At 40.2% G+C, this 22684-nt stretch overlaps 1 protein-coding gene across 5 annotated transcripts in view; it reads left to right on the forward strand.

The window, feature by feature from the left end:
• Positions 1-22684, forward strand: part of llgl2 (LLGL scribble cell polarity complex component 2) — a 46167-nt gene continuing 23483 nt past the window's right edge. For 3 of the 5 annotated variants that reach the window (XM_086270762.1, XM_086270761.1, XM_086270765.1), the window contains exon 1: positions 1-353. The gene's annotated coding sequence lies outside the window, so the exon portion shown is untranslated. Of the gene's footprint in view, positions 354-862; positions 1008-15149; positions 15174-22684 lie in introns of those variants that run through there. The other 2 variants (XM_086270763.1, XM_086270764.1) reach the window with 2 other exon arrangements.

Here is a 22684-nt window from a genome sequence, read left to right on the forward strand (position 1 = left end):
TCTGCACACGTTTACGAGGTGTGCTTGAATGTGTCATGAGGGCGGAGTTAGCACAGCAGTGAGGTTTAGCCTAGCAGGAAATACTGAGGCTAACCACCGCAGCGGTGGAAAACAAAAACCAGCCAACCCAGTTTTAGTTCCTTATAGATCTTTAGATGTGATAGTTGCTCAACAAGAAGCCTGTCGCCTGGATTCCGGGAATACTTATTCACGGCGTGTCTACGTCTTCCTCGACTCTGGAAGGGGAGAGATACCTCTTTGTAACTAATACACCGGGAACTGGTCGGATTTGGAATTTCTTTCAACGGCTGTAAACGGTGCACCTCTGCTGAGCAACGGCCGTTTGGAATCAGGTGGGTTAGGAAGTCGGACCGCACGCTCTCAGACCTTGTGCCCGTAGTTGTTGTGAACCGTCCGGCTAACAGTTTATTCCATGCTGTTTACTCTTCAGTATGTACACACTTCAGCTGAAGCTAGCTCAAGTTGTGTGTAGAGCCAGAATGTCATTTGCCAGTTTTTCTATGGTTAGCTTTCTAACCATCTGAAGTAAACCAAGCAAAACAGGCATATGAGCGTTGCCTCAAAAATCAGTTTTGTGTATATTTTTCTCAAAATTTTCATACCGATTACAATCGCAAGAATGGAGTCTTGCGATGACAGACGCTTTAACTTTCGGCAAGTCGTCGAGTTTTAAAAATGTAATACAAGGTGGACTGATTGAAATGACCGTCTCACATCAGTAACTTGCCTTCTTTATTAAATTTTAAAGAATGACTATAACCACACCAGTCAGCTTTTGTATGTAATTGGTAGTTTTCGCCATCGGTTAGCTTGTTTTCACTCTTAAAGCTACAGTAAACCTAATTGCAGCAGCCTGAAGCCATTCAGTTATTAAGACAAGTCCACACGGAAGAAAATTGGGTAGAAATGGATTAGCAGTTTCCCGCAAGATGTCAGCAGTATTAGAGAAACTGGGGAATTTCTTGCTAACCTGCATGTGCAGCCAGGTGAGTACTAGTTGCAGCTAATGTTGCATAATGACGGCGACATCTAACCTGACTAAGGTGTGTCTCAGCAGTCAGTATGTTAGTAAGCCCTTTGAGTCAACGGTCTGGTTTCAAGAGTGAGTAAGTATTGTGTTTGGGGAGGGGGAGTACGAGGAAGGCGGTTTCACCTGTTTGGCTGGTTTCACGATAATTCGTATTTATAAAACTGCTGACATTGTATCCACCGAGTCAGAGCTGAGCTGAAGTCCTGAACTACAATGCGTATGTACTGTGATTGCTTCGTCTAATCAGCTCAAATTCATATGAAGTATTCCTCACTATGAGGAACAAACTAGTAATGATGTGTAAGACAACATCAGACTTTGTAAAACAAAATGAATGAAGCAGGGTTTTCCCCATCAGTTTACACACTAAAGATTTATTTAAAATTTCTGACTACTTAATAAGGAACATCAGCCATATTACTATATTGCTCTGGTCTGCCTAAATGTGTGAGAGTGTGTGTGAGTGAGGTGAGGTGTTGCCAAAAGGTATTTTAGTGAAATGATAAATGCCATCTTGACCGACAGACATGAAAAATCAATTTCCATTATTTCCTTTGCTCTTGCCTCATTTCGGCTCAGTGTTTACTGCACTCTGCTGTCATATGGTCTCTTTTTGTCTTTCTCTTGTAGGTGCACTTAATCATACATATATGCATCACATGTGAAGTGTCACAATGTGAAGATATTAAAAATGGTAACGATATATTTTGTCACTTGTATTCAAAATAAAAGTGTTACAGAAACATAACAGGAAAGAAGTTCAACTCACGTGCTCACAGTTTATCATGAAGTCACAAATGTTTGCAATGAAAAGCTGTTGGCATAGATGGTGTGAAATGGGTCCAAACCGCTGGCTTTCTCTGTGCAATGTCAGCTTTCCAGTTAGCAACAGGTGCATGCTTGGGGCCTTAATCACTGAACAACATTGAATTTCATTGAGTAACTTGGCTTGTTATCACCAAAATGGAACCACCCATATGCAAAAAAGTTGTTCTATTAAATGGTGCAAAAAAAGAAAAGAAAAAAGAATCGGAATCTGTTTTATTAGAACAGCCATTGTTCAGCATTCACACTGTACAGTCTGGACAGGTTACTGCCAAATGAAGCACAGGCTGTGTACTTCCACCTGCATGAGCCCAGGACTAGTCAAACAAAAGCCTTTGTTCTCAGGCTTGGTGTTATTCCACCTGCATTGCAAAGTCCACCTGAAACTATTATAGAGGCAAAATAAATGGCCCCTCCCAAAAGTGAGGCAAGCTGGAGGGTGTTCACCTCTTCTAAAGGAACAGTCCTGAACATTACCAGGAATTTTGGTTTTAGTTGTTCACACAATGCAAATATAAGGAAACAATGGACAAAGCTCTGCCATCAAAGGCTTCGAATTTTTAAACTTTTGAATGGGGAGGTTAATTTTTACTAACCTTTTACAGGTAACCCTAACCCTAACCCAAAGACGAAGACGTTGCTTGGCTCAGACAGTCAGCTTGCTAAATTGATTAGGGCAATGCACTGAACGAAGCTGTTCTTTGGTTTGCTAATGGAAAAGCATAGGATATCCAAATGTAAAACCTCATGTTTCGTGTTTGCCAGCTCGATAGACACTATTAGAACATAACTGAAAACTTGACACTGTAAACATTGTTCCAGAGGATAGCCTAACCCTGAGAATGAAAGGCTCTGCACACTTAGCCTCAAGGAAGTTTGTCAGTAGATCCTCATCACGATCATTGTTTGGGTAAACATGAAGTCAGAGCTTATGACATCACTGGTACTTCATGGAAATGATTGTTTATAGTGTTCTAGATTGAAACAAAGCAACTCTAGATGTGAAGATTTTGATATTAGTTTTCATAAAGCAGTGCGTATGTGTGCTCATCCAATACCTTTCTCTCTTGGATAAAAGAAAAGACCTACAACCAATTTAAATTCTAACAATTTACTTTTTTGAAACCACAAACAATTGTGGTAATGTAACGACACTGTTTGCGGGTCGAAGTGTGTGTTGGATGAGGTTCCCATCTGTAGTGCTTTGTTTCTTTTTCTGCCAAGAACTATTGAGCTGTCATTGTCTTCCTGTTAAAAGTGAGTTTTTCCTTCCCACTGTCGCCAAAGTGCTGCTCATAGGGGGTCATATGATTGTTGGGTTTTTCTCTGTATCTATGAAGCGCCTTGAGGCGACTTTTGTTGTGATTTGGCGCTATATAAATAAAATTGAATTGAATCATTAAATATTTGTAACACTATATGTTTTTAAAAAGTTGAGGTGTATATACTACAGCTGATGAGCTCCTGGTTTCTCAGGTACCAAATGTTTTAACACTTCAGATGGGTCTGGGCGATATGGCCTAAAATCCATATCACGGTATAATTTGAAGCACGTGCGGTAACGATATATATCTCGATATATTCTTTTCTTCTGTATAACGTATTTTACACACTATAAGGCACACTTAAAATCGTTTAATTTTCTCGAAAATCGACAGTGTGCCTTATGTATGAATTCTGGTTGTGCTTACTCACCTCGAACCGATTTTATGTGGTACACGGCACGCAGAAATCCAAAAATGTTTTAGTACGGCTTTGGTAAGCTATGAACCGCTTGATGGATTGTCGGAGCATTACGGCTGCCGTAGTCAGGAGCCTTGTGGAGTAATCTGGGTCCAAAACTCCGTCTGCTGCAGGTCCCAAAGTCAAACAAACACTGCGGCATCACTGACAGTTAAAAGCTGTCTAAATTCTTTCATTTTTAATAACATGATCAGCGTTGCTGCTTTACCAGGTGCAACAATTAAGTTTAACATCCAGGCATCCATGAAAACAGGATTCATTAAATTCAACGGAGTTAGAAGTTAGCAGGAAGTAACTCGCTAGTTTCCACCTAAACATGATATAGCATGTTCTGGCAGAGAGATATCTGAAAAAATTCAAACGTACAGCTCTGCTATCACTTCCAACATAAATGAAGAGAGAAAACTAAACAGCAGTGACGTTTGTAGGGTTACTGAAGTAGAACTAGTTGGTATATAACAGGGGTGCCCAATCCCGGTCCTCGAGAGCTACCGTCCTGCAGCTTTTCGATGCATCCTTGTTCCCACACACCCGAATCAAATGAATGGCTTGTTATCAGGCCTTTGCCAAACACGATGGCATGCTGAAGAGGTAATCAAACCATTTGATTCAGCTGTGTTGGAGTAGGGATGCATCTAAAAGCTGCAGGATAGTAGCTCTCGAGGACTGGGATTGGGCAGCCCTGGTATATAATGATGTGCTACGTGATTGCTAGCAAAACAGCTACGTTAGCATAACATTAGGACAGTGAAGCTGAAGGACGAACGCTAACAGTTTTCCACTCAATAAAAGTTAACGAATAGAGCAGCTGCGAGAGAATTCAGCATTAATGAATCAATGGCACGGAAGTGGAGGAAGCGCAGTTTTTGGCTTTCCCCATATTCCAAAAGTGCTTTGTGTCTTTGCTATTACTGTCGCCCGGCATAATTTGCAAATGATATTTTTTCAGCCGCTGCAATTCTTTCGACCAAAACAGCTACCGCTTGATGACACCATCAACATGCACTAGAGCGGTATAGTCAAAATCTCAACCATTGGCCCAATTTATATCGTTTATGCCGTTTATACCGCCCACCCCTAACTTCAGAACAGAATCACTGTGTTTAGATTTCAAGCTTAAGATCAGCTGATGGTGAATAATACGCACATGTACACGAGGTTGCCTGATTTGCAAGTGATGCAGCAGATTCAGGCTCTTGCAGGTAACTGTTCTTGAAGCTCAATTCTGCATGCTCAAACCAACTGAGTGTGGAGGACAAAGCTCAAAGGAACAGGAGTCCTAATGTGATTGGTCAGGTTCAAAGCAGTGACGTTGCAGCATCTACGATGGAAAGGTTCAGGTTACTGCGTTAAACAGAGTTACACTTTGGCAGAAACATAAGCGTTGTATTAAAACATTTGTTTACAATTTTGAAAATGACGTTTCCGAATTAGCTAACAACGGCTGTTTGATGTGTAGCAGTGAAAATACTGACACGTTTATTACATTATTACGAAGCTGAAGAAATCTAAAGGAAAACAGAAATGAAAATTGTACGCGTTTTATGCCGCGAATCATCATGATTGAACAGGTCACACAACTTGAGAGCTCACATGGTTCACCTGAGGTGGGTGATCACAGTCTCTGATCAAATGAAAATGATCAGTTTTTTACAGGTGAGGAACTATCCTATCCTAAATTCTACATTTAATTAAAAGTAGTTGATCAAATTAGTTTCATTTATACAGCACCAAATCAAAACAACAGTCACCTCAAGGGACTTTATAATTGTAAGGTAGACCCTACAATAATGCATACAGAGAAAAATCCAACAATCATATGACCCCCTATGAGCAAGCACTTTGGCAACAGTGGGAAGGAAAAACTCCTATTAACAGGAAGAAACCTCCAGCAGAACCGGGGTCAGGGAGGGGCGGCCATCTACGTCGACCAGTTGGGGTGAGAGAAGGAAGACAGGACAAAAGACATGCTGTGGATGAGAGCCAGAGATTAATAACAAGTATGATTCCATGCAGAGAGGTCTATTAACACACAAGCCATAAGGTAAGCACAAAAAGAGAGTTTAGTCAAAGCTGTGTCCCAGATGTCACACAGGCACTTTTATTAATATACAGCATAGATGTACATGAAGAAATTACTCAAAAATAAATTATCAGCATTTATTAAATAATAATGCTCCATAAATAAAAGAAAACAATGTTGTTTTTGTGCATAACAAAAAGCTCACAATTGAGCAGTCAAAATGTAAACTAAAAGACGATGAGCATAATAACAAAGACAGATTTCACAGCTGCTCTATTCCCAAGTTCTACTGCGTGACTGACAGCCTTGAGTTTGAAATCCTCTTTGTAACCATGTCTCTTAAGAGGTGCCATTTATGGTCCTTATACACACACAATACGGTAATATTACGTTGAAGCACAGTACATATCACTCCGCGAGGCTCCAGACTACGGTAGCCGTAATGCTCCGACATTCCATCAAGCGGTGCAGCTCCGTAGCTTACCAAAGCTTACCCAATTTCGCTGTGCAAGAAACTGCACAATGACAATAAAAAGCTCTAAGTCTCTAAGTCTAAAGTTTTACTAAAACATTTTTTGAAAGATTGCTGAGCGGCGTGTACCACATAAAATCAGTTGGCGGTCAGTAAGCACAACCAGAATTCATACATAAGGCGCGCTGTCGATTTTTGAGAAAATGAAAGGATTTTAGGCCGTGCAGCCCCTGTCGTTAGCGCGGTTAGCTCGCTAACACGTTGACGCTGTTCACCCCCACGCACGGGGTGGTCCGCAGTAACTCATTAACAGAGATTTTCCGTGTTCATCTTGTCGCTGCCTGCAGGTGAAGCTATGAGGGAGGGGGAGTTGTGTTCAGTGAAGGAGAGGCGAGGCTGAGTAACGTTGCATAGAGACAAAAGTGGACGAAAGAGAGGCAAACTTGCGGCTCCACAAGTATAATTATAACGTAACATAGACTATATCGATATAAACGATATTGTCACATCTTATATCTCGTATGAAAATATATCCATGTTTTTTAAAAAACTCGATATATCGCCCAGCCCTAACACATTCTATAAAAGTAATCTTTTACTGAAGTAAAACTGTTTTGCATTGAAATGTACTTGAAACAAAACACAATTGTTGAGTCATTAAAGCGTACACAACAGCTGGAGACAATTCACTGTAGCTAAATTGCAACATCATGTCATTTATTTTTATTTTATTTTTTTTTATATGATATCTGCCTTATTCTTCTAGATAGAAATAGAGCTTTGAACAGAGTACAGAATCAAACACTCACCTTTGTAGCATGCAGTGTTGTGTTGAATAATTATTTTCATGATAGTTTTCATCAACAACCTTTTTCTCTGATGAGATAACGAAATAAAAACTAATGCACGAGGACAAAAACTGAGGAAATGTATAGACACCTTCTTTAGCAAATACAGGCGCTGAAACATTTTCTCTTCACAAGCCATCAGCATATTGAATACGTACAACATACACACAGTAATACACATGCACTCATAAACCTATACATCACTACCACATGAGACAAATGCAATTCTTGAGAGCAACCTTGCATATCTGTATAAGTTGTATCTGCCAGAATCACTTTGAGGCAGTCCAAAAGTCTTTTTCCATGGTTTCGCCGAACTCCTTGTACCTTGCACTCCCACAGCCTAACCAAGCTTGATAATAGAGCAGGGAGATATGACCAAAAATATTTATCACGATATAAATTTGAAAATTTGCGATAACGATATAACTGACGATATAATTGACAATAGACAAAACACTTTGGGCAACTCCACAACTTTATTTGTGCAAAAAAAACCAACCCATCAATGTATTTTCACTTAAACAAGCAGCTGTTTTTTATGTGCATTAGTTATATAAATACAAGTTATATAAAAATGTAACAGTGCAAATGCAAATTCCTTGCTGACAGTTTAACCAAAAGGCATTTCCAGTGGAAACTGGCCGACATATCCTCAGCATAACCATGTATAATATCCACAAAACTTAAAGAGGTTATACACACACAATACGGTAATATTATGTTGAAGCACAGTACGTATCACTCCGCGAGGCTCCTTGCTACGATAGCCGTAATGCGCCGACAATCCATCAAGCGGTGCGGGTTCGTAGCTTAGCAAAGTAAACACAACCAGAGTTCATACATAAGGCACACGGGATTATAAGGGGCACTGATGATTTTCAGAAAAATCAAAGGATTGATTTTAAGTGTGCCGTATTTTCCAAAAAAACACGGTAATAACGACAGCCCGCTAGCATGCGCTACCAAAAATTGTGCTTTGTTGTGTATCTGACGGACGAAAGCTAAACCAGTTCCACACCACTGAAGTTGCACTTTTACAAACCAGTTCTGGTTCGTTTCATTCAACGATCCGCTTTCACCCTTCTCATTCTCTGTTGCCGCCATGCTTTTGCCGCCATGTGCGTATGAAAACAAAGGCACTGTGCATGCACGTTTTACCCATGTTCTATCACGATATTTCATTTTCTTATCGTTGCCCAACATTATACCAGTATTACTGTGAACGGTATGATATGGCCCAGCCCTACTTGAGAACATTCTACTTTCAGCCTGATAGGACTCCTTCAGCTTTGGTGTCCACCAGCTGGTTCCACCACAACAGGCACCAACCACCTTGCTGCAACCTCAGCAATAGAGGTGCTGAACATTGTCCCCAGTCTCCCTCGGAAGGCTGTCGAACCTCTGTCAGAGGTGAGAGTTGAAAAGCTCGTGGACCAGGGCCTCTGCTAGGCATTCCCAGCTCATCCTCGCTATATATTTGGATGTGGCATGTCTGTCCAGCTTCGTCCCTCACTACCTGACCCAACTCAGGTGATGATCAGTTGATTGCTTCTCTCCTCTCTTAATCTGAGTGTCCAGAACATATGGCTGCTTATCCAAATCAATTTATTTAAACAGCACTGCTGTGTTGGCACAAGGCATAAAAGAAGATAGCAGTGGATGAATGTTAAAGGATACACATAAACTTAGTTACAGCACTTTCAGAAAGACACCTACTGTGATGATACTATTCTCTACTGCTGTGTAATTCATTATTGTAAATTTAAGTGTCATTAGGAAATGATCAGACAGCAGGGTGCTCATGGAATACTGTTAAATGCTCCGTTTCTATGCCATATGTTAAAACAAGAACTAGAGTGTAATTAAAGTGGTTGTTTTACATTTTAAAATTTGCCAATTGAGTCTAATAACAGATTAAATGCTGTGTTGAGGATGTCATTTTTAGCTACTACATGGATGTTATAATCACCCCCAATCATTATTTTATCTGAGCTGAGCACAAAATCAGAAATAGGACTGGTTGTTAAGTTTTGCAGCTGGGGTGGACAAGGCTGAGAATCAGGCTTTCGACTGGATTAAAGCTCTGTCTGGGTCTTTGGTTGATTAATAAGCTAGCATGGAAGATTGCTGCCACCGCACCCCCTCTTCCTGTGCTTCAAGGTTTCTGATAGTTAGAGTGACTCGGGGGTGTTGACTCATTTAAGCATAATCATCCTGCTGTAACCAGGTTTCTGTAAGGCAGAGTAAATTGATTTCTTGATCAATTATTAATTCATTTACTAACAGAGACTAGGAAGAGAGAGACCTAATGTTTAATAATCCACATTTCACTGTTTTGCTCTTGGTGCAGATATGGATGCTGTATTGTTCTCTCTTTGATGTTTTTTATGTTTAAGTCATTTTTGCTGGTTTTTAGTTTTTTTTTCGGGGGGGTTGTCGGTTTGGGAGCTGACACAGTCTCAACGGGGATGGGGTTTTGGTGGTATACTGGGGGCTTTTGTTTAAGACCATCACCCAGCCATCCTGTTTTCGCAGCTCCTCAGGACAATCAGCCAGGGGAGCGCTATTGGGGCCTACGCTACCTTCACCTGCTCTGGCTACAGGGCAGAGCAGTCAGTGAATTGAAGCAGAGTCTCTAATTCAGGCCTCCAGAGCTACAAATAGGCTGCAGTTATTACAAGTATCATTACTGCTAAAGGAGGCCAAAGAGTAACTAAACATCTGACACAAAGAGCAGGAAAGTGCAGGAGGGACAGGTGAAGAGGCCATGCTGCTAGCGAATCCCTTAAGACACAATAAGTGAATACTGTGAATATAATTAGTGAGTGAATACACACAGTGTGCTTCAGATGAAGCATGTGAAGATTACACTATGAAATAAGAAGTTATCTGTAAGTTTTTAATTAAATTGGCTACGCAGATAAGCTACATAAAACACCACTGTGTGTTGGAACAGGGAGAAAAAAGTAACGTAACATATAACCCACATATGTAACCCATACGATTTAAATAGATTATTTTCTTGTGACACTGCTTAGTTTAGTTCTGTACTCTCTCCTGGTCTTGTGTGTATTTATTTCAGTTGTATGTTTCATACACACTTTTGTTTTGTTGTTGCTGTTTTTTGTTTTTGCTTAATTCATTGGTTATTTTATAACCAGTTCTTCTGCTTGTAAATGGTAAATGGCCTGTATTTGTATAGCACTTTTCTAGTCCCTAAGGACCCCAGAGCGCAGTACTGTGTGTACTGTTTGTTTATATGGACTGAATTAAGACTGCGAGGAAGAGACGAGAAGAGATATGGCCACATTTCACATGTGATGTCAGGGGAAATGGGAGCCTTTGTGAACCTTATGGAGCAACTCACCAGTAAAAGCACGACAAACTTTTACACTTTATACTTTAGTCAAATGAATTAACTTAAGATGATTGTCGATTAAATCTAATCAGAGTTAAGCGATTTGAATTCAGATGTGTAAATTACTAATAAAGTCACAAATGTTTGCAATGATGTAAATGTAAATGATGACTTTTTGAAAGTGAATTTTGCTTCATTGTAGCTGTTTAACTATTTGTATTGTGCACCGGTGGATGTACTAATTTATCACTGGCATCACTTTCATACTCAAATCTTAACCGAAAAATTCCCAAGGCGTATTTTGAAGCACTCTCATCCAGTCCATCCAGCCATGGTATGTGGATTCATGTGTTTTCTGCAGACTGAACAACTTTTTGCTTATAGGTCTCTGTTTTGGCCTAAGTTAATTTCTAGATTATGAGTCTGGACTAATTGGGCAGGAGTGCAGTGGCTTCAGAACCTGCCTTAGAATCCTCCACTAGAAACACGTTTTGTTTTGTTTTTTCACTCAATCTGAGCTCACCTTGACACTGGCTCCACCTCTTTGTTCTTTGTCAAGTGTGTGTAGGCAGACTCTAGCTCCACGTGAAACTATGATGGCATCATCTTCACTGCTGCTGTTGTGTCATCCGTGTTTTTCTTTAAAACTGGGGGCTGCTTGGGCTTAATGTTATCATACTTTTTATTCACACGCTGCTCCCAAATACACTTCTGTGGGAGGATGTTTTTAGTCGCAAATGTGGGTGAAGCACTCGCATGACAATGGCATGCTACAGAGCCATGCATTAACTGAAGCATCGAAGCAAAGAATTTGTGTTAAGGATTATTTATACTCTAATTGTTCAAATTACTTAATAAATCGCAGCATCCCTAATTTCCTTACTGTAGAGGAAGAACATTATGGAAAAGTTAGAAATGAACTTTGCCCAAAGTGCTAGTTATGCTTAAAAAAAGAAAAAAAAGAAATGAGAGATCTTGCTGTGAAAGATTGAACCATTCACTGCCTGCATTTTAAAACTGACTAAAACTAAATAAGAAACACATTTTAATAAATTATTGTAAAGGTGGAATAGTTTATTTTCTTGTCCACATCTGCCTGCAGCTCTTAACATCCTCAGATCTGAGTCCTGTCTGATTCGGCTGCTCTTTGATTAATAATCCACACTTGGTAATGCAACAACTTGAGAAGGAAATCGCCTAGGATTTTGAAGTTGATACCATAGGTATAGTGGTTGTGTGGAAAATTGTTTGCCCACTTCCGGGCATTGTATTTGTCACACTTAAATGTTTCAGATCAAACAAATATCAAATAAATATTTGACAAAGATCACACAAGTAAACAAAAAATACAGTTTCTAAATGAAGGTGTTTATTAAGAGGGGAAAGAGATCCAAACCTACATGGCCCTAACCCTAATAACCCTTTTTATGGCAAAGTCATGAGCACTGACCTTAATCAAGGCCTGCAGTTCTTTGGATGTTGTTCTGGGGTCTTTTGTGACCCCTTGGATGAGTTGTCTGCGTGCTCTTGGTGGCCAGCCACTTCTGGGAAGGTTTACCATTGTTCCATGTTTTTGCTATTTGTGCATAATGGCTTTCAATGTGGTTTGCTGAGTCCCACAGTTTCAAAATGGATTCATAACCTTTTCCAGACTGAAAATTACTTTGTTTCTGATTTGGTCCTGAATTTCCTGATCATGGCAGCAGAATGTCTGGCTTTTGAGTCTGTTGAAAAGCCATATCACCAGGTATATTCTTGTTTCACCGTCCACCTTTTCTGTAGCTTTCATGTTGCATTTAAATGACGTCGCAGGATGCACGGATGCATTGCTATGACGACAACCACGCATGTTAGGTAGAACCAGATTGTAGTGGAAAACCAGTCGATCTGAGTCGGATCATGGCAGTCTGTGGCAAGTTGATCCGAGTAGGTACTAATGGAAAAGGGACTTATGTGGCTATTGGGTAACTCCTAATAGTTAAAAGGCTAATGTTAATGTGAGCGCTGACCAGTTATTTAGTACTTCACCGTTGTTGAAATGGGAAATTTACTGGCCTCTGAAGCGTTAGTCAGGGGGAGGAGCTGTGTGTCTCTCCACAGTGGTACAGTGTGCAGGTGAGTATAGGCTGGAGGAGGCATAGATGGCACCGTTATTATTCACAGTTATTCACAGTTATTCAGTTACTATAGAATTTTTCATTTTAATTTTTTTTTTTTTATTAACTCAACAGACACCTGCTTTTTCAGGTAGATGAGAGATGAGGGTCACCTAGAAGGATGTATGGGTGTTATTGACAGTAAAACAAAAGGCCTAGGTGGCAGCTAGAGACCTAAGTGGGAGCAAAATATTAACTATCTGACACCTTTGGTGTGTGCTGCCAGAAATGGGGGTAGTTACAGGTTCACCTGTTGAAGCTTTTCATAACTATGCAGATCGTGTGAACTGTAGGCTATTTTTTTTCCATCATTTTGATGCAAAATGTGTGAATGGGTGGATGACTGAATGTAGTGTAAAGCGCTTTGGGGTCCTTAGGGACTAAGTAAAGCGCTATACAAATACAGGCCATTTACCATTTTACCATTCAAAATGGACTAAACTCTGAAGTAAAAATGCAACACCCAAAGGGTAAGATGTGTCCTTGATGATTTATAACAAGACAAAACATGAGCATCATGGCAACAAAAGAAAACTGTTTTATTTCAAGTTGCTCGTTTTCCTTTAATTAGGATTTTGTCTTTTTTTTTTTTTAAAGTTAAAATCTATAAAATCTAATTATTCACCCACCTGTAGAGTTTTCTTTTTCTTTGTAAACTGAACCTTTTTTGTGATCAACTGACTATTTAAGATGTTTCTTTTTAATCATTCTTGATTGGCATGCTATATTTTTTTCACAGTAGCATGCAAGTGTATCTCTACAGGCTTTGTTTTCTGCAGACAGGAGTAAAAGTGGTGATGTATCGTACCACAATGTCCCTAAATCAAATAAAATACTAGGCAAATTATCAGATAATTCTGATCTGTAGTATAATTTGTCTTTAGCAGTTGCCCTCATTTATCTTTGAGAACTATACCACATTATTAATCCCCTTGGAATTGGTTTTATATATATAACCACTTGGACCTTAAACACCTTTGTATGAAGTCCCTGTCATTTAATGGCTCAGGTCTGAAACTACTATCACTTAGAATCAGAGTTTAGTTAATGTAAACTTTGTGCACTCGACCACCCTCCTCTTAATCTTTGGTTTTTCATTATAGGAAGGAATGAGTGAGGTGGTGGGAGACGTGATATCCTGGCAGCCAGAGCTAACAATCTGTCTGTCTAGCAATCTAATGTTTGCTAAACTAAAGAGGGTAAAGAGAGGTACCTCTGCTATGTTTGCTGTAGTGCTGTACTCCTCTTGCCTCCGTCTCTTTCTGCTGTTTAAATACAAAAAAATTATGTTTTGCTTCATGCATATTCACCAGAAAAAGTTCTTTTTTTCTCCAGGTTTCAGTAAAACATCTGTGGTTTCTATTTCATGCACCCTTTATACCTCCCTTTCCCCTTCAGAGCAAAGACATAACACCCCACAGCCCCCTAACTAGCAGTGGACCTTTTAGTAATCACTCATCCCGGTCATCGTAACTGAGAATAGTTCAGTGATTGCCAGCTGAAGATCACTGCGAGGTGAGGTCCTGTGTGTTCAGTTGATTTGGTGTCTTATGACGTGTTTCTTTGTGTGAGATAGGTGTGTTCACATGTGAAAGCAGTTCCTAGCAGCAGCTCTCATACAGCTCCTGCTTCCCCTGTGTTGACAGGATGAGTATTACTGTTTGTACCTGTAGTTTGTGACTTGATCAGATATCATTCAAGAAGACTTGTTCCTGTCTTGAGCGAGTGCTGGCATAGCTGCCATTGCAAAAGATCTCGAGTGGAATATTTTGGATGACATGGATTTGCAGCTACTCATCTTGAACTAAGCAGTATGTTAGCTTTGTGTTTAAGAGCCACGAGCTATGGAGCAGCTCTGCTTGGTTAAGCAGTGTGAGTTTCCTGTTGTGGGATATAGGCGTGTTTTTGCATGGCTGCACTCCCTAACTTAGATGGCTTGATGGATATACTGGGAATTTGATGATATCGCTGAGCTGTGTTATGAAAAGCAAACAGTGTCTTGCTGCTTGAGAGCAAAGGCATCCAGGATGGTATATTGAATAACATAAGAAGACAAGCCTGTTAAATTTGCAGTCAGAGGTAAATAAAGTCTAAATCATTATCTTCATGGGAGATAGGCTCATGGTGACCATAGTGATACAAGATGGAGTGTTCGCGGTCATTTGCTTCTCCAGGGGTGGCACGAACCAGCATTTGTGACATCACAATCCATTCTGCAGTCACCTGTTTCAGCCAATACACACACACACACACACACACACACACACACAAATCAAACATTTCTCCCATAAAAGAAATGTTTGATTCATGACCTGGACAGAGCTATGATGTTTTTAAGCAATTCTTATAGTGAATTTTGATGTTGAAATCTTGCTGTTTTTAATCAAAGTCAAAAATATGAGAAGATTGTGATCAGAGAATACAATGGTTGAAACAGAGCTGGTGCCAAGGTACACTTCAGAGTCCGGCTAATGCTTCTTTTTAGGTCAGACCTTCCCAAAGTGTGGGGCCGCAGAGCCATTGCAGGGGGGGCGGGACGCGGCGCTTGGACACTGCTAGCACAGGGCGGCCACAGAAACGCAAAGCAGGAGATGAAGCATCGCTGGCTATGTTTCCAAACCAACTTCATTCTAAGCCACTTGAAAATATGGTGAAGCATATCTGCCCTTTGGTTTCACCTGCACAAGTGCCGAGGTAGGTCTCCCTGCAGGATTGGTTTTCCCTGTGTCGGGAGCAGCGCTGGGCTGTTTAAATCACAGACAAACAGTATTCCACAGTTGTTTATGTTTTTAAACCCATTTTGCATAGAGAGGCGTTTTTTGAAAAAAGCATTGATAGCAATGTTGATTATTACACATGGAAAAAAAACAACTACAGTAAAAGAATCACACTATGACGCCTCTGTCTTTCTAAATGGAGGGACAGTAACTGTGTGTGTATGTAAGCGTGTAAAACCTGAAGATAGTAAGATTAACAGTATTTTGTCTCTATCTGCCATTCTGCAATTCATCTCGTGTAAACGTGGCGCACAGCGTGACGTGAAAAAAGGCACATTCCTTTGACGTTGCGTGACGAACTCTGTATTCCTCGTCCACACGTAACGGGAAAAAAATGAGTTTTAGAAAATCTCAGTTTTCGATGATTCAAAACGCCGTTTACGTGTGGACGAAACAGCTGCGTTTTCAAAAATACCCGCGTAGGTGTGGACGTAGCCTAAAAGAGTTAGTAGTAGAGCAGGGCGATATGGCCAAAAATATTTATCACGATATATATTTGAAAATTTGCGATAACGATATAACTGACGATATAATTGATGCGAGACAAAATACAACTCCACAACATTACTAGCGCAAAAAGACAACCTATCATTTATTTTCACTTAAACAAGAAGCTGGTTTTTATGTACATTAAAGCTTTATAAAAATGTAACAGTGCAAATGCAAATTCCTTGCTGAAAGTTTAACCAAAAGGCATTTCCAGTAGAAATGGGCTGACATATCCTGAGCATAACCATGTATAATATCCACTGAAGTTAAAAAGAGGTGCTTTGCAACATTAAACTGCAGTGTGCAGTACGTATTTTTCGGACCATAAGGTGCACGGGATTATAAGGCACATTAAGCGAAACAAAGCAGTCAGATAAGTCAAACTTTATTAAACTCATTCTTCTTGCTTCCTCCACTTCTGTACCATTGATTCATTAATGTTGAATTCTCTGGCAGCTGCTCTATTCCCATGTTGTTGCAGTATATTACTGACTAACCTCGTATTGTGGATGGATTATCTCAGTTGTTCTCCTGACTGAAGATTGTTCCTTTTACAGCATCCTGCCATGCGATTGCATTTGTCTCTAACCATGAGGAACCTTAACGTTAACTTTTATAAGTGGAAAAGTGTTAGTGTTCGTCCTCCAGCTTCACTGTTTATGTTATGCTAACATAGCTGTGTCGCTAACGATCACGTAGCACATCATTATATACCAGCTAGCCCAACTTCAGTAACCCTACAAACGTCACTGCTGTTTAGTTTCCTGTCTTCATTTATGTTGGAAGTGATAGCAGAGCTGTACGTTTGAATTTTTTCAGAAATCTCTCAGTCAGAACATGCAATATCATGCTTAGGTAACTAGCGAAACTAGCGAGCTAACTTCCGCTAGCTTCCTGCTAGCTTCTAACTCCGTTAAATGTAATACATTTTGTTTTCATGGATGCCTGGAAGTTAAACTTCATAGTTTCACCTGGTAAAGCAGCAATGCTGATCGTTTTATTAAAGATGAATTTAGACAGTTTTTAACTCTTAGTGATGCTGCAGTGTTCGTTTGACCTGAAGATACGGAGTTTAGGACCCAGATTACTCCCAGATTTAAGGGCATCTTAGTCCGACGGCCGCTTGCATGTTCTGCAAAAAAATGTGCTTTGTCGTGTATCTGATGGACAAACACCAAACCAGTTCCACATCACTGAAGTTGCACCATTTTTACAAACCAATTCTGGTTCATCTGTTTCACTCAACAATCGGCCATGTGCGTATGAAAACAAAGGCACTGCGCATGCGCGTTTTACTCATATTCTATCGCGATATTTCATTTTCCTATCGTTGCCTAACATTATACCGGTATTACCGTGAACGGTATAATATGGCCCAGCCCTAGTTAGTAGTTTGTTTTCTTACTACCTGCAGATTACTTGTATTTGCTTAATTGTTTACTAAATGTTTGAGGTGTGAAAGAAACCGCAATGGAGCAAAATATGAGCGTGTGTGGTTGGAGGATGTGTTCGTGCATGTGCGCGAGAAGGGGGGGGGGGGCGCAAACATTTTTCTTGTAAAACAAAGGGGGGCCTACCAAAAAAAGTTTGGGAACCACTGTTTTAGATCATGTTATAGTGCCTTAGATTTATTTATTCATTTATTTTTGACAAAAAGATGGTCAATGCGTTTGACGAGCTGGGAGATATGTTGTTGCATTGTTGCAGGATCTGGAAAGGTTTTGATGTGGTCGGTCCAGGTGGATCAGTAGGACACTATAACATGCAAGTAAACTTCACAATTACTGGCCCTGCACAAAAGGGTGTTCAGCCACTGGAGAATGGCTGGTGTGTTTCTTAATCCAGATGGCATTAAGGTTTATTGTAAAACATTGTCAGGTGTCTTACAGACAGGAGTTTGGTTCATGGGACCTACCAGTATCCTTAAAGGAGATCTGTCTTTGTTATTAACTTAAAATGATATACTCAGTAAAGTCATTCATTCATGGAAGTGGGAATGAATCTGGCTTGTAACGGCACTAACCTTGCAGAAGTGATTACAAAATCAAAATTGATCAGGTTTTAGGACAAGCAGTGATGGTGAGCTCCAAGGACTATTAGTGGGCACAGCAAAGGTCAAGGACTTACTTACTTTACATTACTTACATTTTGCATTAACACACGTAATAACAAAGTAATCAAATGTATTTTTAACATTGCTCAATAGGACCCTCAGAAATTAAATTAAATTAAAATTTTAGGTAATAGAAATTGAAGTGCTAGTGGTATTTTGAACAAAACATAATGTACAAATAGGAAACTATTTGTGTCAAAATGGATTCTGTTTAAAAGAAAAAAAAAAGTTCAAATACAGCTTCAAATTAAATCGAAAAGGTATTTACTTTCAGTCCAAAAACCCACATTTCTAAAGCTTACAGATGATTCAGTTCATGAATTCCGATTACAGTGGACATGCTCTGGAGTGAGGCTTGCTCTTATCTTTGAGATAACGTCCCCAGCTGCAGCTGATTTTCATGCTGTCATGACTTTAGTCTTTGACAGGTGCATGAGCCTCTTTTTCAGGACAAACTCATCTACACTAGTTAAACAGAACAAAACAGAAAAGACCGTTACTAATCACAATTAATTATATTAAACATAGACATTAACTACCTAACGTTAGGTTTGTTATTCAGAATAAACACTAATATTAATGTAAGAAAAAAATCAAACAAACTAGGAGACCGTGTAGCTGCTCCTACTCATTAGTTATCAAAACTGAACTGGTGTTCGCTTCATTTGAGAAGTTTTCGACAGGTAAGCTAATATCAACATTACTGTACAAACATCAATATTACTGTACAAATATTAACATAAACAGTGCGTAGTGTTTGAACGACTAACTTAACTCCCTAAAATGGACCAATTCAGAATTGAAATCGCACTCTCCAGGGTGCTGGTGTTTTAAATGCTTGTGCACTGCAATTTTACTGTGTTGGAAGGAAAACTCTGCTTTTCACAGTCTGTGTTTAACTTTGTTTTCTGTGAAATGCTTTCACTTAAAAAAAAAAAAAAAAATACAAAACTCTGTTTCCATTCTCTTCTGTGCTCCTGTTTTGCCGTTCGCGTTATGTTCTTATGCTTAGTATTGGGTGCAGTATTGGCAGATGATACAAGTGACACTACCCCCATAGCTTCCTGTAGTGTATTGCAGTTACAAAAACATATTTTGCAACATAAATTTTGCCTCAGACAGTCAGAAATATTATAATCCAGGTCATGCATCAGTACATTTCCATGTTTTTATATCTATCAAAAGAAAGCTGACACTTGCGAGACTTTATCAAAGGTGTGAGCATCACAGCAGAGGCCTTTGTGTCAAAGTAGCTGGGGATGAAACAGAAAAACATGAAGATGGTTTTCCTGGCCTGGGATTTTATAAAAATATTCTGCAGTAGATCAAAAATGAAAGAAAACCATTCATCAACATATGAACATGACCTGATGCTGCTGAAGTGAAGCAGAGCAAAGTTACAGCAGTTTTATTACAGACACAGCTGAGCGTTTTGCAATTTTGCATAATTTTAAAAGGTTAAAATTTGATCAGTATTGAACAGCAGAAATGAGGTTTTCTTTTCGGAAGTAAGTAAAAGGAAAAAAACAGCGGCCGACAGCCTGTAAACAATGGTAGACTTGTGCGTAACAAGCAAGTGAATAATGCAGAAAAAAGATTTTTAGACGGGAAACTGTTCTTGAAGTGCAGAGAGAGAGAGCTGTGCATGAAGTGTGATTTTTATCGTGGTGGAAGCAAAACAGCAAAAGTAAGAGGGAATTCATGACGATGTTTATCAAATGTGAAGCGTAGTTTGCTGCTTCTTTTACTGCTGGTTCAGTGAACTTTGGTTGGAGAGAGATAAAACCTGCAGCTCAGAATCTAGCGCAAAAAATACGTAAACACAAAGCTCGGACCCACCGAAACGCTTTGTGTTTACGTCTTTGTGCAGAATCCGTGTACCTGCTCTCATTTACTGTTTTAGCTGTTTGGTGGTTGTTGAAATTTTGTGAGGTTTAACCTGAGATTCTGGCTTTTCGGGCAAAATAAATTTATATTAAAAAATTGATTCAGGATTTTAATGAATCGATATCACATTAAAATCGATTCTAGCTTGGATAATCAATAAATTGATAATCAAAACCCACCTCTAGGGATGAGACAAAAAAGCATACACCCTACATTCCGGTGGGAGGAGCTATGAACAACAGTTACATGTCAATTCAACAACTCTGCACCAGTTGAAAATACTTTTTATTTGATCTCTGGAAATATTCTAATAATTCGAGAGACTGGAATTACGATTTTTCCTGAGCTGTAAGCTATGATGATTGACATTAAATATAATAATTTATGTGTAATCATGGAATATACAAAAGTTTACTTTAACCTATTTTTGTTTTTTTCCACACAAGACTGCTGTGTTAGTGCTTGTCTTGGCGTGCTTGACCTTTCTAAACATTGAATATACTGGTCTGACAGAAATCTGGTCTGGTCTGAAACACTTACAGGGATGATGCAACATTGAGTAGGTCTATGTAGTCCTCAGAACAAGTGACTGGTGAGTCCACCCAGTCTGTTTGGGACAGTCTGAGGAAGTATGAGGAAGCTTGAGTTGGAAATGTGAGTCATGGGAACACTGAGGGCAATAACAGAACTATGTCTGGCTTTGGACTGAGGCAAATGACCTGGCTCAGACATGTGAGTCGTGGCACAGACTTTTGTTATGAAAATGGACGGTCATGGACTGCAGATCACACATTTGACCACTGGTATGAGCTTTGCTTTGCCATTGTCTGAATCTGGAACTCCAAGTAGCTTTTCTGTTCCATAGCTGCAAAACAGAGCGTGGTGCTCTGTGGTTGACATATATATCCAGGACATACTGATGAGAAGTGGGCTACTGGAACAAGAGGGCACAAGCTGGCAAGAGATGATAATAAGGCGCTGTTGGAATGCTACTACGCGAGTCAACCCCAGTGGAAGGAGAATCTTTGATACCCAGCATCCAGATCGACAGCAAAACAACTAGTAGCTCAGTGTAAATGGTAAATGGCCTGCATTTGTATAGCGCTTTTCTAGTCCCTAAGAACCCGAAAGCGCTTCACACTACATTCAGTCATTCACCCGTTCACACACACATTCACACACTGGCGATGGCAAGCTACATTGTAGCCACAGCTGCCCTGGGGCGCACTGACAGAGGCGAGGCTGCCAGACACTGGCGCCACCGGGCCCTCTGACCACCACCAGTAGGTGATTAGTGGCTGACCTTCTCTGCCACCTGAGCTACAGCCACCCCAACATTTGCAAGAAGAAACTGCTCTCACATAGAGCTGGGCGATAGAATGATAACGATATGTATTGCGAAATAACTTTTTCTCGATAGAAAAATTAAACTATTGCGATAGGCCTCACCGCTCTTGTCCTCTTAAAAAAAAAAAAAAAAAAAAAAAAATGAACAGCCAATCCAAATTAAGTAGCGCAGAGCCGAACCAATCACAGCCGCAGCGTCACGTCACGTGACTTGTTACATACAGCACAAGTGCCAAGCCGCACATGTGTATTTGTTTGGGAAGCAGCCAGCCGCCGTGCCGCCCGGATAATGAAGGAAATGAGTGTGCCGACTAGAGAAAAATCAACCGAGAGCGTGACCGAAGGTTACCGAAGAGAAAACAGATGATGGTTCCAATGCCGGAGAGATTGTCGAACGGAAGAGCCATAGAAGTTCCGTAGTGTGAAGGTATTTCGGCTATTTCAAGTCTGACAAAAAACAGAGTAGCGTGCACTGTAAATTGTGCCGAAAGCAAGTCTGGAAATACAATAAACCGGTGCATGCTCAATCTCTGACTGGAAGCACTAATTCGATATTATCACCCTCACCCAATCCAGGGCATCAAACCCCAAGTGCGATGGAAGAAGGATCGTTGAGTGCGAGAGGAACTAACCTGAAAGATTGGATCATAGCTGGTTATCAAGATTATGTACCCTCTGAGGATCTACTAGATGATGTCAATGCAGTACTATGGACAATAGTACTTTGTGGCATTTAAAAAAAAAAAAAAAAAAAAAAGAAGCCACAGAGTCGATGTTGCGTAGAGGGTGAGGGAAGCTGTTCCACAGTACTGGTTTGGAAAGCGCAATCCCATGGAAAAGTCAGAAGACCACAATCAGTGTATCTAAGAATCCAGTTTTGAGAGCAAGGGTGAAGAAGCTTGATAATATAAGTGGGGGCCTCTCCTCGTAAAGATATAAAAGTAAGAGTGAGGATTTTAAACTGATATCTGTACCCACTGGAAACCAGTGGAAGGACTTCAACAAGGGAGTGATGTAAGTGAATTTATGAGTGTGGGTTAACAGCCTTGCTGTGGTATTTTGGATCACTTAAAGGTGATGTAAAGAAATCTTTGACAGATAGGAAAAGAGTGCATTACAGTAATCTAATCAGGAGACGATGAAGGCATGAACAAGTATTTCCTGTTCATCTTTGGAGACAATAGTCCTACGTTTGGCAATATTTCTTAAATGAACAAAGCAGGTGCAGGTCACAGACTTGATATGAGCATCAAAAGACAGAGATTGATCAAAAATTAAATGGCCTGTATTTGTATAGCGCTTTACTAGTCCCTAAGGACCCCAAAGCGCTTTACACATCCAGTCATCCACCCATTCACACACTGGTGATGGCAAGCTACATTGTAGCCACAGCCACCCTGGGGCGCACTGACAGAGGCGCCACCACCACCACCAGTAGGCAACGGGTGAAGTGTCTTGCCCAAGGACACAACGACCGAGACTGTCCAAGCCGGGGCTCGAACCGGCAACCTTCCGATTACAAGGCAAACTCCCAACTCTTGAGCCATTATTTCCTTAAGACAGTCCATTAGAGTAGATAATTTGTCTAGTTC

Source organism: Aulonocara sp. 'chitande type north' Nkhata Bay, linkage group LG18 (assembly GCF_057382095.1).
Source record: "Aulonocara sp. 'chitande type north' Nkhata Bay isolate Kocher_YH1m ecotype deep benthic linkage group LG18, A_spYH_male_GT1.1, whole genome shotgun sequence".
NCBI classification, from domain to species: domain Eukaryota; kingdom Metazoa; phylum Chordata; class Actinopteri; order Cichliformes; family Cichlidae; genus Aulonocara; species Aulonocara sp. 'chitande type north' Nkhata Bay.